The 15,333-nt window shown below is 50.1% G+C and overlaps 1 protein-coding gene across 1 annotated transcript in view; it reads left to right on the top strand.

Moving 5' to 3' along the window:
• LOC107547863 (transmembrane protein 263-like) overlaps nt 1-15,333 on the top strand; it is a 403,142-nt gene that overhangs the window by 382,703 nt on the left and 5,106 nt on the right. The gene's annotated exons all lie outside the window — the stretch shown is intronic.

The raw sequence follows: 15,333 nt of genomic DNA, 5'->3' as shown, positions 1-15,333 counted from the left end.
TCTCCCCCTCTCCGGGAAACACTTGCTTCAAGATAAGTTCCTGGGGAATAACTTGTAAACCCAGCTGAGTACAAGGCCCCCATCTGGGAATTCGGAGATGCTTCAGGATGATTTTGCCATTGCCTTCCTCTCCCCAGAAAACGACCCTGGGCCGGGCTTCTCTGTCCCAGAACTGGGGAAACCTCAGGAGCTGCCAGCCACCGGCCCTTGTCCACACAGAAGCAGATTCACAAATAGCGCAGAAAGAAGAGAAGCTTTTGGCCCTGTCAGCGAAGCTTTTGGAAGAGAAGTCATTTTCAACCCTGGCCGGCAGACATCACCAAAGTTTTCCATAAATGCGAGGGGAAAGGTAGGAAGGAGGTGGCTGATGTCTGTGTCCCAGAGTCCATGCCAAGTGGGCAGGAAATAGGGATCGTGGGGGGGAGGGAGGGAGTTACTATGGCAACAACTCGGCCGATGCCGGGATGGCGGGGGCAGGCAGCCCTGGGGACCGAGCCTCTGGCCTGGCCTGTGCCGGAGTCAGCTCCCAGCTGCCTCCAGTGTAAGAAGCCACGGCGCCGATGACTGAAAGCTTTAATAACCTCCGGTAATGGATACAATTAGGGCAGCTAATGGTCCCATTAAGAATGAATGAATAAGAAAGTAGACCTGTGGTTGTTGGGTTGCAAATGGCAGCCAAACCCTGCTCTTGGGGCAGCCCTCCTGAGGCCTCGTAGGTCCCAGAAGGCCCTCCCCTTCCACCTGAAGGGGTTTCCCTGCCTGCTCCCCAGTTAGACAGTTCAAGCACGCAGGCTCCCCCGTCAGCTGGGCCGCGGTCAGCTAACTGATGTCAGGAGCCATTACTGTTGACTTACGAGCACGGCCCTACACCACAAACACTTGTTTGTGCTTGTTGCAATTATACCTCAGCCGCCTCTGTGGTGAGGTTGGGCGCAGGGCTTCCTCTCGAGGGACCTCCCGGCAGATATGGCCACCGCAGCCCAGTGGAAAGGGCTCTGCTTGCCCCAGAGGGCTCCCTGGTGCCCATCAGCCAGGACTAGAGGCTAAGCCTCAAGAGGACAGGAAAGAGCGGGAGAACGATCCCCTCACCTCCAACCCTGCCATGTGATGCTCTCTGCTGTGGGAGGGAAGCAAGTAGAGACTCCTGGAAGCTCTTTGACCACCTTCCCGAACTGGGAGATCCTCTTTCCCACCTCCAGCCAACTCGGGAGTGGGAGGGGACCCAGATCCAAGGACCCTTTCCTCACAGGCGTATGGGAGGGAGCCCTGCTTGCAGATGCTTTGTAAACGGGGCAGGGCCTGGTGTCAGGAAGAAATGAGAGGGTCTGTGGTAACTCATCAAAGAATACCTTTTCTGGGGCCAAATGGGAATTTGCAGTTGTGGCAATGCACTCACAGAAGGACTGTCCCATTTCAGTTTAGCACAGGGCGCGTCCTGCCTAAGGGAAGGGGAGAAAAGGAAAGCAGGATTTTGCTGCCCCTCAAAATTGAGTGCTCTATGCTCAGGTCTAGCCACTTGTGCAGAAATACATCCTTCCTGAGAAACCCTCCCCTTTCTAAAGCTGTCCCCACTTCTGATCCCGCTGACCCCACTTCTAATCCCCACCCACTTATCCAGAGGCATCCCTCTTCCTTGCCATCCCCCCATGCAATCCCATGGGAGGGAGAGAGGGCTAGAAGGAGGTGGGATTCTCTTCTAGACTGTTTCCCAAGTTAGTGAGCCTCTTAAGGTCTGAAGCGCTGTCTAGAATAGGCTATTTTTCTGGGTTCATCTTGAGAAAGATCAGTCTTTGTCCAAGTCTTCTGGATCAGTGTGCCACAAGAACCTCGCTGGAATGAACCAAGGGAAACCTATATAGACTATTCCTCTAGCTAATGAATGACCGACACACAGGGTAGGGTAGGTAGGAAGGTGCACGAGTGACTACGATGGTCCAGAAACGAATGACCGACCCTATGCAGACTCAACATTTGGGGAGTGTTCCCCCAGCTCTTCAGCATCGTCCCCTCCTGCCTTCCACCGACCACATGTTGCTGACCCGTTGTCTACGTGAGGCAGGACCTCACGTAGCATGTGCCGGGCTCGGAACAGCTCTCCGCATTAGAATAAATTGCTTTAAAGTTAAAAAGATCCTTGACCCTGGTTGATTTTCCCAGACTTAGAACAGACAACCCAGTCCTCAAAGAGTGGGGTGCATCCAAAGGCCCGTGAAGGACCAGTGTGGCCTAGTGGATAGAGGGCCAGCCTGGGTTTCAACGGACCAGGTTTCTAATCCTGGTTCCGCCACTTGCCTCCTGTGTGGCCTTGGGAAAGTCAATTCGCTTCTCTGTGCCTCAGTTCTCTCACCTATAAAATAGGGTTAAATATCTGTTCTCCCTCCTCCTTAGACTGTGAGTCCCATGAGGGACACAAGACTGCATCCAACCTGATTGATTCGTATCTACCGCCAGCTTGAGTTTGGCACATATTAAGCTTGACAGATACCATAAATATTATTATTATTGTTATGGTTGTTATTATCATATTCTTAAACCCCAAGAAAGTCCTGGAAGGGAAAGGGGGATTCGGATAAAAAAGTAACATCGGGACACAAAATGGCTATTTGCCATCCCTGGGCTCCTCAATGCAGCTCATCTCACCTGGAATCTATAAATAAGAGATAGTAGAGAGACTTTTCCCTGACTTGACTGAAACCAGACATGGAACATAGATAATCTATAACTCCCACCACATCTCTACCGATGCCCATTCACGCTATAACTCATTGAACCGGGTTCCTAAGAGCAGTGAAAAACTTCTTGAACCCAGTCAATAGCTAAGTCAACAGCCAGTTTGTTAAGAATTCTAACCTCTAATCACTTAACCCAGGTTATTAACTGTGGCGGGGACCAGATTGCAAGAGGATAATTGCTGACATAAATAGTGGCCCTGCAGCAGCGGGGGTGAAACTGTGGGCGGGAGCCCATGCATAGGCAACGGCGGAAAGATCTGCTGTCGGGGCTAATTCAGAGGCTGGATCCATCCCGCCATTTTTGCGGATTCTCTTTGTTTCAAATGTCCCCTCTTCGGGCGTCACTTTAAGCCGGGGATGATTTCCCAACGTAGCCTATTGGAATGAGAGTCATGGGGCCCCAGGAAATTTCCTGGCTCTGTCACTTGTCTGTTGTGTGGCCTTGGGCGAATCACTTGACCTCTTTGGACCTCGGTTTCCTCATCTGTAAAATGGGAATAAGATCATTTATCTCCCTCCCTCTTAGACCGGGAGCTCTCAGAGGGACAGAGACTACGGCAGCTCTAATTGTATTATATCTACCCTAGCACTTGGCCTTTAGGAAGAACTCAAATATGTCATCAGCAGCAGCAGAGAGAAGTATCCCTCGTTACAAGTGGAGAAACTGAGGGTTGGAGGGCAATTAGGGATTCAGTAACGGAACTGGGAGGCAAATGCTGTTACACTATTATGGTGTTGAGAAGCAGCATGGCTCAGTGGCTAGCGCACGGGCCTTGTATTCAGAAGGACCTGGATTCTAATCCCATATCCACCACATGTCTCTGTGACCTTGAGCTAGTCAGTTCATGTCTCTGGGCCTCGGTTACCTCATCTGTAAAAACGGGGATTAAGAGTGTGAGCCCCGTGTGGGACAGGGATCGTGTCCAACCTGATAGGCTTGTATCTACCCCAGTGCTTAGAGCAGTGCTTGGAATATAATAAATGCTTAACAAGTATCATAATAATTATTATTATTATTTGTTAAGTGCTTACTCTATGTCAAGCAATGTTCTAAGTGCTGGGGTAGGTGCAAGTTAATTGCACTGGACACAAGCCCTGTGCCACATGGGACTTCACAGTCTAAACAGGAGTCTAGTCTGTGGACTGCCAGACCAGGCTGTTTGTGGGGTAGAGCTGATGTTCTCTGTGAATTCTTTATTCCTACCAAGGCTTAAGGAGAAGGGGGGGGTCTTTCTTTTCTCCATTCCTGGGATGGTTTCTCTTCCCTGGAAAGGAGAGCGGCCAGCTCTCCAACGGGCTGATTGAAAAGCCAAGAGATTTCCTGTGACTTCTACAAGTTCTTCAGTCTCCTCTCCTATATCCAGAAAGTCATAAACCTTGTTTAGGGAGAAAGCAGAGGAGTGAGAGACACAGGACTATCTGTAGGGTTAGACACCACAGAAGAGAAAGCCAGATTCTCCGTTCTACGCACAAACCCTCCTGCCGAAACAGCGTGGCAGGCTTGCTCTCACAGTGCCCCTCTGGGCTAAATTCAGAATTTTCTGTGGCGATTTCACCGCCATTATCCAAAGCAGGTCAGGTCAACTTCCTGCTGGCACCTTTCCCCGACTCCACATCTAGCGACACCCTCTCACCTCCACTCTGCCCCACTCTCCTCTTCTGCCCTTCCAATCCCTGCAGGCTTCCTGGTGGCTCTGGCAATCACATCAGGTCCAGGCACCTCTTGGGCCAATTCCAAAGCCCCTCCCAGAGCCTGTTCCCCACAATACCGGGGCTGAGCCGGTGCATAATAATAATTGTGATGACTGTGGTATTTGTTAAGCGCTTACTATGTGCCAAGCACTCTACTAAGCGCTGAGGTAGATACAAGATCATCAGGCCCCGCATGGGGCTCCCAGTTTAAGTAGGAGGGAGAACAGGTATCGAAGCCCCATATACCAGGTGAGGGAACTGAAGCCCAGAGAAGTGACTTTCCCAAGGTCACGCAACAGGTAAGTGGCAGAGCTGGGATTAGAACCCAGGTTCTCTAACACCTAGGTCCATGCTCTACCCACTGGGCCACGCTGTCCCTCTGGATGCGTGCTCAGAAAAGGCAGCCCGTGATGCCTGGTACTCTACCATGCATGTCCTGGGCTGGGCTCCAACCCAGCGGGTTCTGGGCTGCTCCTGGGCTGCCCAGTGGAGCCGAGTGTACAGGAAGACACGGGTCCGGGTCCACGAGGCCTTGTCAACTGACCTCTTCCCCAGTCTTATCCCTCAGGGTCTCCAGCAGACACTCCTGCCTCCAGAAAGGGGATCAATCTTCCTTTTCTCATGGGAAGCAAATGAGAAGCAGCGTGGCTTCGTGGAAAGAGCACGGGCTTGGGAGTCAGAGGTCGAGGGCTCTAATCCCAGCTCCGCCTCTTGTCAGCTGTGTGACTTTGGGCAAGGCATTTATCTTCTCTGTGCCTCAGTTATCTCATCTGTAAAATGGGGATTAAGACTGTAAACCCTACGTGGGACAACCCGATTACCTTGTATGTACCCCAGCGCTTAGAACAGTGCTTGGCACATAGTAAGCACTTAACAAATACTATTATTTTTATATTATTATATATACCAGTCTCCTGGGCCGTGGACCAAGTCAAGATAGTGGCAGGTGCACAAGCTAGACTAGGGAAAGGAGAAGAGCCCTCCTACTTGCCCAGAAAAAGTGCAGGGATTGCTGATAGAGAGTCCACCTGACAAATAATCGCATTAGTTAATGGCATTTGTTAGGCGCTTACTAGGTGCAAAGCACTGTTCTAAGAGCTGGAGAGGATGCAAGTCGATGAGGTTGTCCCACGTGGGGCTCACGGTCTTAATCCCCATTTTACCGATGAGGTAACTGAGGCCCTGAGAAGTTAAAGTGACTCGCCCGAAGTCCCACAGCTGACCAGCGGCAGAGCCAGAATTTGAACGCATGTCCTCCGACTGTCCAGCCCGTACTCTTTCCACTGAGCCACACTGCTCTGTAGCCACACTGCTTCTCTGTAAAATGACAGGTGCCATCCCATCAGCCCTAGTTTTGAGTCCGATGGACTGAACCAACCACAGCTCTATCTTTCAGTCTGGCCCTTGGTCCCTGGGATGACCCACTAGATTGTAAGATTCTCAAAATCAGGGATCATGTCTGCCTACTCTCTCGTACTCCCCCATGTACTTACTACAGTGCTCTGCAACAGTGAGTTCTCAATAAATAGCATTGATTGATTGATTCATAAGTAGGGATCATGTCTATCAACGACTGCACTCTTAATAATAATAATGTTGGTATTTGTTAAGCGCTTACTATGTGCCGAGCACTGTTCTAAGTGCTGGGGTGGACACAGGGGAATCAGGTTGTCCCACGTGGGGCTCACAGTCTTCATCCCCATTTTACAGATGAGGTAACTGAGGCACCGAGAAGTGAAGTGACTTGCCCAAAGTCACACAGCTGACAAGTGGCCGAGCCAGGATTTGAACCCATGACCTCTGACTCCAAGGCCCGTGCTCTTGCAACTGAGCCACACTCTTCCAAACAGTACAGTGCTTTTCACATGGTAAACACTCAATAAATACAATCGATGGACTGATTGATCGACTGACCAGCTGGTCTCACAATGTCCCCTCCCAAAGATTCATTCATTCATTCAGTAGTATTTATTGAGCGCTTACTCTGTGCAGAGCACTTGGAATGTACAAATCGGCAACAGATAGATGTCCGAGACCTTTTCTCAGGAAGCCAGGGCCCCAGTCCCCACCCACCCCAGCCCCACCGCTGAAGTTATTCGCCTCTCCTGTAAACCTCCGAGCATCGCATCCGCCTCCCTCCTCCCTGCAGAGGTGTTCCGGGCTGGTAGTGTAATGTAATTCAGGTTGACGGTGCAGGCAGAGAGACGCTTTGCATACATTCTGGAGAGAGTCAGAATCCTGACAGCGTCACCTGTCATCTGCCATCGAGAGACCTGTCCGTCGGGGACTAGGCCGAGGGCAGCTAGAATCAGAGAGGCGTGCCTGGATCTGGGGAAGGACTGCAACCTGAGGATTTTCTGGGGCCAGCTGGGAGACGCCGGCTCAGGTGTCTCACTGTTTAATCTCTCCGCTCAGCCGGGATGCTCGAGGGCCTCGCCTCTAAAAATGAAGGCAAGCTCCTCTAAGAAATCGTAACTTTTTCTCCAGAGGGTTGGGATTGAAAGCTAACTTTCAAGGTGTGGGGAGGGGGGTCCTCTAAATTCACAGATCCATCACCTTCATTGGGGAACCTGGGTAGGAGAATCTGAGATACGCGTCCCCGGGATATGAGGGAAGACTGGAAGATTATATCTTTTTTACTCTAACACCAGCTGGAAAATGAGTTCTGTTTTTCTCTCTCAGGGGATTTCATCCTTTTCCACATTGCAAATATTGACTCCCCCGCAATCCCAGATCTTCCACGGCCTTTGCCGCTGCCCTCACCAGAGTTCCCTCTGCTGGTCCCGCCACTGCCCCACCACTTCCCCGACCGCTCCCTCCACCACAGCCCTCTCTGGTGACCCCGCCGCTGCCCCTGCCACTGTCCAGGTTTCCAAGTGGAACTGGATTGGATTCCTCGGATTTCCCTGGCGTCTTGTTGGAACTGTAGAACGAGGGCAAGCGGCAGCATCAGGCAGGGGAAGGCTGAGAGACAGCAGCAGGGCGGCACCACTGGAGCTGGTCCCCAGAGTCCTGGATCTCCCCGACACTTCGCCTGTCAAGTTCTCAGGGACGTGAGCAGCTTTTTAACCGGCTCTCTCTGTCTTGCATATCCACTCCCTTGACCCACAGGATCCCAGCTCGTACCCTTTGCTCCTCCCCAGGTAACCTTCTTACTGTACTTCACTCTCATCACTGCTGTCTCCAAACTGATATCCATGCTCTCCCCGTCCCTGACACAGCCTCGTCCTTCACATTCACCAAAGCACAGCTCTCTCCCTCTTCGAGGCTTTCCTGGAAACCCACCTTCTCAACCTGTGTTCTTCTGGATAAGTCACTTTACTGCTCTGTGCCTCGGTTACTTCATCTGTAAAATGAGGATTAAGACTGTGAGCCCCACATGGGACGTGACCTGTGTCCAACCTGAATAGCTTGTATCTACCCCAGGCTTTAGTGCAGTGTCTGGCACACAGTAAGCGCTTAACAAATACCACTGGGGAAAAAAAAGTACTTAAGTATGATAAAAAATAATAATAATAATTCTTCTTTTCCCTGGCAGACTCATCTTATCAGCCATCCTTAGAACTTGTAAATATAGACAATGCACAGTCCATTCATTTATTCATTTTCCCTTATTCTTGCCATTACTCAGCATATCTGTTTTCATCCCGGCTCTGCCACTTGTCTGCTGTGTGACTGTGGGCAAGTCACTTCACTTCTCTGTGCCTCAGTTCCCTCATCTGTAAAATGGGGATTAAGACTGTGAGCCTCACGTGGGACAACCTGATTACCCTGTATCTACCCCAGTGCTTAGAACAGTGCTCTGCACATAGTTAAGCGCTAAACAAATACCAACATTATTATCATTATTATTATTATCCCTGCTCCCACCGTATGTTTATTATATGTCTTCCTTGTCTCATTCACTAGATTATAAATTCTTATAGGGCAGGGACCCTGTTCTATTTTTGCTAAAAGCTCCCAAATGCTTCGTACAGAGCTCTATACATCTGAATACAATTTGTGCTTGTTATTCATAGTAATGGTATTAATTAAGTGCTTACTATAGTCCAAGAACTGTGGTAAGCACTGGAGTAGAGAGAAGATCTAACATAGTTCATGTCCCACATGGGGCTCACAATCTAAGGGTGAGAGAAAGCAGGTGTTTTATCCTCACTATACAGATGAGAACTCACAGGCACCGAGAAGGTAATGACTGATCCAAGGTCACACAGCAGGCAAGCAGCAGAGCAGGGGCTAGTACCCGGGTGGTCCTGATTTCTCGTCCCATGCTCTTTCCACCAGGCCACGTTGTTGCTCTAGACTTAACTAGCTGCTTGGCAGGCTCTAGCCTGAATTTAGACATTGGGAAGGGGAGGGTCTCTGAGTTGCATCTAGGATGGCATCAACTCTGGTGGGAGCCTGAAATCAGAATGTTCCAGAAGTCACGGCTTCTTGGGCCTACCCCCAGATGCACATCCTCAAGGGGGTACGGCCCCAGTTCCCCCAACCAATCTACAGAGAAGGGAGAATATGGTCGTCATCACATGATGGGCCCCATCAACACTCTCCCTTCCCCGCTTACCTGGGCAGCAGTAGGAGTGAGAAGTAAGCGACCAGAATGGCGACATTCACACAAGCCCAGCACTGGCTAAGCACAGCTGTGGCAACAAGGAAATAACACCAGACTTAATACAAGCCACTTGCCGGAGTCTTAAGCCCCCCAAATCCCCCAAATCCAAATTGAACGCAATTCATCTGTGTCATTTTTGAAAGTTGGTGGTGGGGGCAGGAGCTGCAGTAGCCTCTGCTTCTCCCGCGACACTTAAGCTTCATTGCCCCAAAAATGGATCCCTCGGCTCCTCAGGAACCCGAGCCAGCTGACAGGGGGCAAAAAGGTTTCTGCCCTCTCGGGGCTGAGTGACTGACTGGCCCAGGAAGAAGCTTCAACATATCCAGGTTTGAGAAGAGCTCCAGGCCCCATGGGTGCATTGGCCATCTCCCACGGGGCTTTTCTCTCTGGCTCAGCGGCACAGTGAGGGGAAGTGGCAGGGCCGATGCCAGGCTGAGAAACAGTCCCTGTTTCCTTTCTGGGATCGGGGACTCAGGGGGTCTCCCATCATGGCCTCTGTCTCGCCGCCTCTGACTTCTGACTAGACTGTAAGCTCACTGTGGGAAGGGAATGTGTCTACCAACTCTGTTATTATCTAGTTCTCTCCCAAGAGCTTAGTAGAGCACTCTGCACACGGGTAAGCGCTCAATAAATACGATCGACTGATTGATTGATTTGACTAGACGTTATCAGAGCCGCTGGGCCAGGGTAAGCGGTGCGGGGAGGCCGGAAGCCCTAGGAGCTGATGTTCGTGCAATATTTTCCTACATCAGCAGCATCGAGCCCAAGTCTGCTGAGGTGCAGGGTCTGCTGTGTGATCTGGGTGGCTCCGCTGCCGTTTAACTCCCAGAAATAAAGGCAGGATTGGTCCACTCCACCCAGGACCAAATGGTTACCCTGGCAACCATTAAGAGGAAGCAAAGATCCCGCTGAGATTGTTGAAAAGAGCACAGCACAGTTTATGAGCTCTAGTTTCTCAAACATTCCCCAAGACCAATAAGACATTATTCTCTAGACTGTGAGCTCCTTCTGGGAAGGGAACGTGTCTACCAACTCTATCGTATTGTACTCCCCTACGTGCTTAGTACAGTGCTCTGCACGGGTTACGCGCTCAATAAATACCACTGATTGATCGATTAGTCCCCACTAGCTCCACCCCATCTCCAGTCCACGGAGAGGAGGGGAAGTGAATTGCTTGAGAATCAACTTATCCAAGTTTGCTCTGTGCCATCCGTCTGTGGACAGGGACAGTAGAGACGAGGAACCTGTGTTCCACGCTGCCTCTGGGATAATAATAATAATAACGTTGGTATTTGTGAAGCGCTTACTATGTGCAGAGCACTGTTCTAAGCCCTGGGGTAGATACAGGGTAATCAGGTTGTCCCACGTGAGGCTCACAGTCTTAATCCCCATTTTACAGATGAGGGAACTGAGGCCCAGAGAAGTTAAGTGACTTGCCCACAGCCACCCAGCCGACAAGTGGCAGAGTCGGGATTCGAACCCATGACCTCTGACTCCCAAGCCCGAGCTCTTTCCAGTGAGCCACGCCGCTTCTCTGAACGTTAGTTCCCTGCGTTGGCTGCGAATCGAACCCGGCTCAACTGTTTGGAAGGCAGCTAGGCTAACCACTATACGCCTGTAGTCCCAAACCCAGGCTCATCCACGTGGGGTGAAATAGCAAACATAACCCCTGGATGGAGCTGGGGGTTCCTCCTTACAGAAGGCTAGAGAAGCAGATTGTCACAGCTCACGTCTTTAGGGCAAGGCAGACCCTCACCTACCCTCTGTGACTGGCGGGGGGGGTCCCTTTTGCAAAGAAAAAGACGGCATTCGTTGTCAAGGGGAAGGGGGGAGGTGTATGTGTGTGGTGGGCGGGGAGCCTCATACACAGTGATAACCCTGGGCTCCAATCCTTTGTTTGACCCTGCCAAAATGAGTTTTTATTAGCGAATATGGAAAACACACAGCTACGACCCCTGGGTTGGGATATCAGAGTGTTGATGGGATACATGGGCAAAGGAAAAGGTCAACTCGCTGATAGTAATAGTAAAAGCAGCAGCATGATTGAGCTCCTACTGTGTGCAATGCACTCTCCTAAGCAATAACAAGCGCCACGATCCCTACCTACAAGGAGTTTACACACTAATTTGAGTGGGCATTATCCCATTTCACCTCACATAACAATAATAATAATGTTGGTATTTGGTAAGCGCTTACTATGTGCCGAGCACTGTTCTAAGCGCTGGGGTAGACACAGGGGAATCAGGTTATCCCACGTGGGGCTCACAGTCTTCATCCCCATTTTACCGACGAGGTAACTGAGGCACAGAGAAGTTAAGTGACTTGCCCAAAGTCACACATAGACCCTCCAGCCTAGTGACAAAGAGAATCTAGATATCACGCGACCCAGGTCCTAGGACTCTGTCCATTCTTAGGCCCAGGCACCCGAGGAGCACAGTTGAACCCACAGGAAGGGAATGAGGAGGCTCTTTCCCCTTCACATCTAAGCATCAAGAAGAAACCCATTTCTGGTGTTCCCAAGATGAGGAGTTTAAGAGCCGCTCGAGGCCTGGACTCAGCCAAAGGAAATTGCTACCTCTTCATTTTCTGGGGTGCTGTTGCACAGGTGGAAGTTAGGGAGTAGGGGAGTAGCTCCCCATTCATTTCTTGTAAGAGCAGATGAGGAGAACTCTCAACCCAGGCTCTTAGGATCAGTCCAATTGCCAGCCCCTTTCACCCCCACTATATTGTAAGCTCTCTGAGGGCAGGGCTTGTGTCTAACTCCTCTGCTGTACTGAGTTTAGTTCAGTGTCGTGGACGTAGTAAGCGCTCAAAAAATACTATTGATTGATTAATACAGGTTGGCCTGTGGACTTTTTTTCTATTAATCCATCCTTGTCCCTTTCTGTCACTTCATCACCTATAGGTGGATCCACAGCGATCTCCGAACGCTGAAGGGGGTGCGGGGTTCTAGGCATGTGGGGAATTGGGAGGAATGAGGAAGGGGAAAGCAGGAGAAGCAGCAGGACGTAGTAGATACAGCATGGGCCTGGGAGTCAGGAGGACCTGGGTCCTAATCCTGGCTCTGTCACTTGTCTGCTGTATGATCTTGGGCAAGTCACCTCACTTCATCTGTAAAATAGGAATTAAGACTGTGAGTCCCTGGCGGGACGTGGACTGTGTCCAACCTGATTAGCTTGTATCTACCCCAGTGGAAGCAACTGGGGCCTCTGCCCTAGAGGGTATGAGGAAGGGTCTTGGTGGACGTGGGTCCAATCCATTAGCTGGCCATCTATTCTGCACTAGGTCTTGGTACTGCCGACTGGTACTGCCTGGTACCACTTGAGATTGATTTTTGCTAGCCTTTCATGTAGTAACAACTTCTACAGCTTGTAGAAGCAGCGTGGCTCAGTGGAAAGAGCCTGGGCTTGGGAGTCGGAGGTCCTGGGTTCGAATTCTGGCTCTGCCACTTGTCAGCTGGGTGACTGTGGGCAAGTCACTTAACTTCTCTGGGCCTCGGTTCCCTCATCTGCAAAATGGGGATTAAAACCGTGAGCCCCACGTGGGACAACCTGATCACCCTGTATCTATCCCAGCGCTTGGAACGGTGCTCTGCACATAGTGAGCGCTTAGCAAATGCCAACATTCTTACTATTAGAATCCTCCACCATTTGCCTGGGGCCTTCCCTTACCATTTCCTGGTGTGCAATCACACACGGGGATTAGCTCCCCATTCATTTGTCTGGGTGCTGACGCACCTAGAGGGTAACTTTCAGGGCTGCATCCCAGAGGTCAGTGGGGTAAGGATGGAGGTGGGCATGTTAAACCCCAGCAGGCTTGCCTCTATTTCATGTGCCGCAAGCCTCTGGAGCAGTGGCCAGTGAAGAGGGTCAGAGAGCCCCCGGACCCGATCCAGCTAGGCTTGGCTCCCTTAAGACCCAGTCCCGGAGGGTGCTACACTCCCACTCATCGCATTCCCACCTCACTTTTGCTACCTTAGGTATGCTTTCCTTGGTTCCCTCCTTTAGCATTGTCCTAGGAAGGAGCCCATGCAGAAGCTTGAGAAGCAGCGTGGCCTAGTAGAAAGAGCACAGGCCCGGGAGGCAGAGGACCTGAATTCTAATTCGGGCTCTGTCACTTGCCTGCTCTGTGACCTTGGGCAAGTCACTTCATTTCTCTGTGCTTCGGTGACCTCATCTGTAAAATGGAGATTAAGACTGTGTGGCCCATGTGGGACAGGGACTGTGTCAAGCCTGATTAGCTTGTATCTAATAATAATGATGGCATTTCTTAAGCACTTACTATGTGCCAAACACTGTTCTAATCTAGCCCAGTGCTTTGTATAGTGTCTAGCACATAGTGAGCACTTAAATACCATTTAAAAAAAGAGAAACCTGGTCCTTGATGAAAGGAAAGAGGCTATGAGAGGGATGGTAGGGATGAGTGGGCAACATTAATCAACTTTCTGGGGCAGTGGACTTCATTCCCTAACCTCCAGGTCTGCCTCTCTTTCTTGCCTCTTCATTGTTTTTCTTGCATTGTTTTTTCTGCTGGCCTCTCTCTTCCTCTAGCATCTCTCTCTTCTTTCTCTCCCTCTCTTTCTCTCTCACTCTCTTCCTGCCTTATCTGAGTTCTGCGTGCCACCAAAATGCTCTCTTTGCTCTTTTGTCTGAGTTGCTAATCTGCGCTATAAATCCCAGGGTTTATCTTGCCATATCAGCTCACGGCCAGCAGGAATGCAGGAGACAGTGAGAGCCACAGAGGCCAGGAACTCTAAAGGATTTAAGGGAAATGGAAATCAGGAGCCCTGGGTGCTGAGCTAAGAAGAAGGCTCTAAGTTTGGGACATTAATTTGGGGTTCTTGGTCATGTGATAATGCAGCTGGACAACATCATCCCAGAAGATGAGGCGGACAGAGGAAGTGCCTTTTCCAGAGCTACTTTAATCAGTCAGTAGTAATAACAATGATAATAATAACAAGACCGATGTGGTTTATTACTATTATTATCACTACCATTAATAATAATGATATCTGTTAAGTGCTTACAATGTGCCAAGCACTGTTCTAAGCATAGGAGTAGATATAAGATTATCATTTTGGACACAATCCCTGTCCCACATGGGGCTCACATTTTAGGGAAGAGGGAGTAGGACTGAATTCCCATTTTACGGATGAGGAAGCGGAGGCCTAGAGAAGTTAAGTGACTTGCTCAAGGTCACACAACGGACAAGTGGCGGAGCCAGGATTAGAACCGGGTCCTCCGACTCCCAGGCCCTTGTTCTTTCAACTAGGTCACTGCTTCTTAATCACTTCTTAAGCAACTACTAGGTGGCAAGCACTGTGAGAAGTACTGGAATAGATAAAAGAATAACAAATTGGACCCAGTTCCTGTCCCCCAGGGGCTCACAGTCTGAGATAGTATTTACTGAGTATCTATTATAGGGAGAGCACTGAATTGAACACTCAGAAAGCACACTAGGGACACACTCTGGCCTGTCAATGAGTTTAATCAATCAATCAATCAATCAGTGGTATTTATTGAGTGCTTACTGTGTGCAGAACATGGTACTAAGCGCTTGGGAGAGTACAGTGCAACAGAATTGGTACACATGATCCCTGCCCTCGAGGAGATTCCAGTCTAGTAAGGGAGAGTCCAGTGCAGTTCACAATAATAACTATGGTAAGCACTATATGTGTCAAGCACTGAACTAAACACTGGGGCAGATAGAAGATCATCAGGTCAGACACAGTTCATAATCTAACAGGGGAGACAGACACAAAAGTATTTTTAGTTGGGAGGGAAAAGAGGGATACAATTGATCGCAAAAAGAAAATGGAAAGATGGATAAGTGAACAAATAAAAGCTTAAACAGTAGAATGCGTAAATCGAAAGGCGCCTCAGAGGAATGAGTTGTGCGTGCCAAAATGCAGAGGTGGTAGCTGAGAGGAAAAGAGCTCGGAGAAGAAAAGTAGCCAGGGAAAGCCTCCTGGAAGGAGTTGGGTTTTTAGAAGGACTTTGAAAATGTGGAGAACCGAGTGCTGGTCGATTTGAAGGGGGAAAGGACCGTAGGCGTGGGGGGGAATCGGGAGGAATGAGGAAGGAGACAGCAGGAGAGGCAGCGTGGGCTAGTGGATAGAGCATGGAGGTGGAAGGACCTGGCTTCTTATCTCTGCCACCTGTCTGCTGTGTGACCTTAGGCAAGTCACCTCAGTTCATCTGTAAAATGGGGTGGGACATGGGCTGTGTCCAACCTGATTAGCTTCTATCTACCCCAGTGCTTAATAAGTGTTTAGTACCTAGTAAGCCCTTAATGGGC

The sequence above is a fragment of the Ornithorhynchus anatinus genome, chromosome 3, assembly GCF_004115215.2.
Source record: "Ornithorhynchus anatinus isolate Pmale09 chromosome 3, mOrnAna1.pri.v4, whole genome shotgun sequence".
NCBI classification, from domain to species: Eukaryota; Metazoa; Chordata; class Mammalia; order Monotremata; family Ornithorhynchidae; genus Ornithorhynchus; species Ornithorhynchus anatinus.
This window is presented reverse-complemented; position numbering and strand designations above follow the sequence as displayed.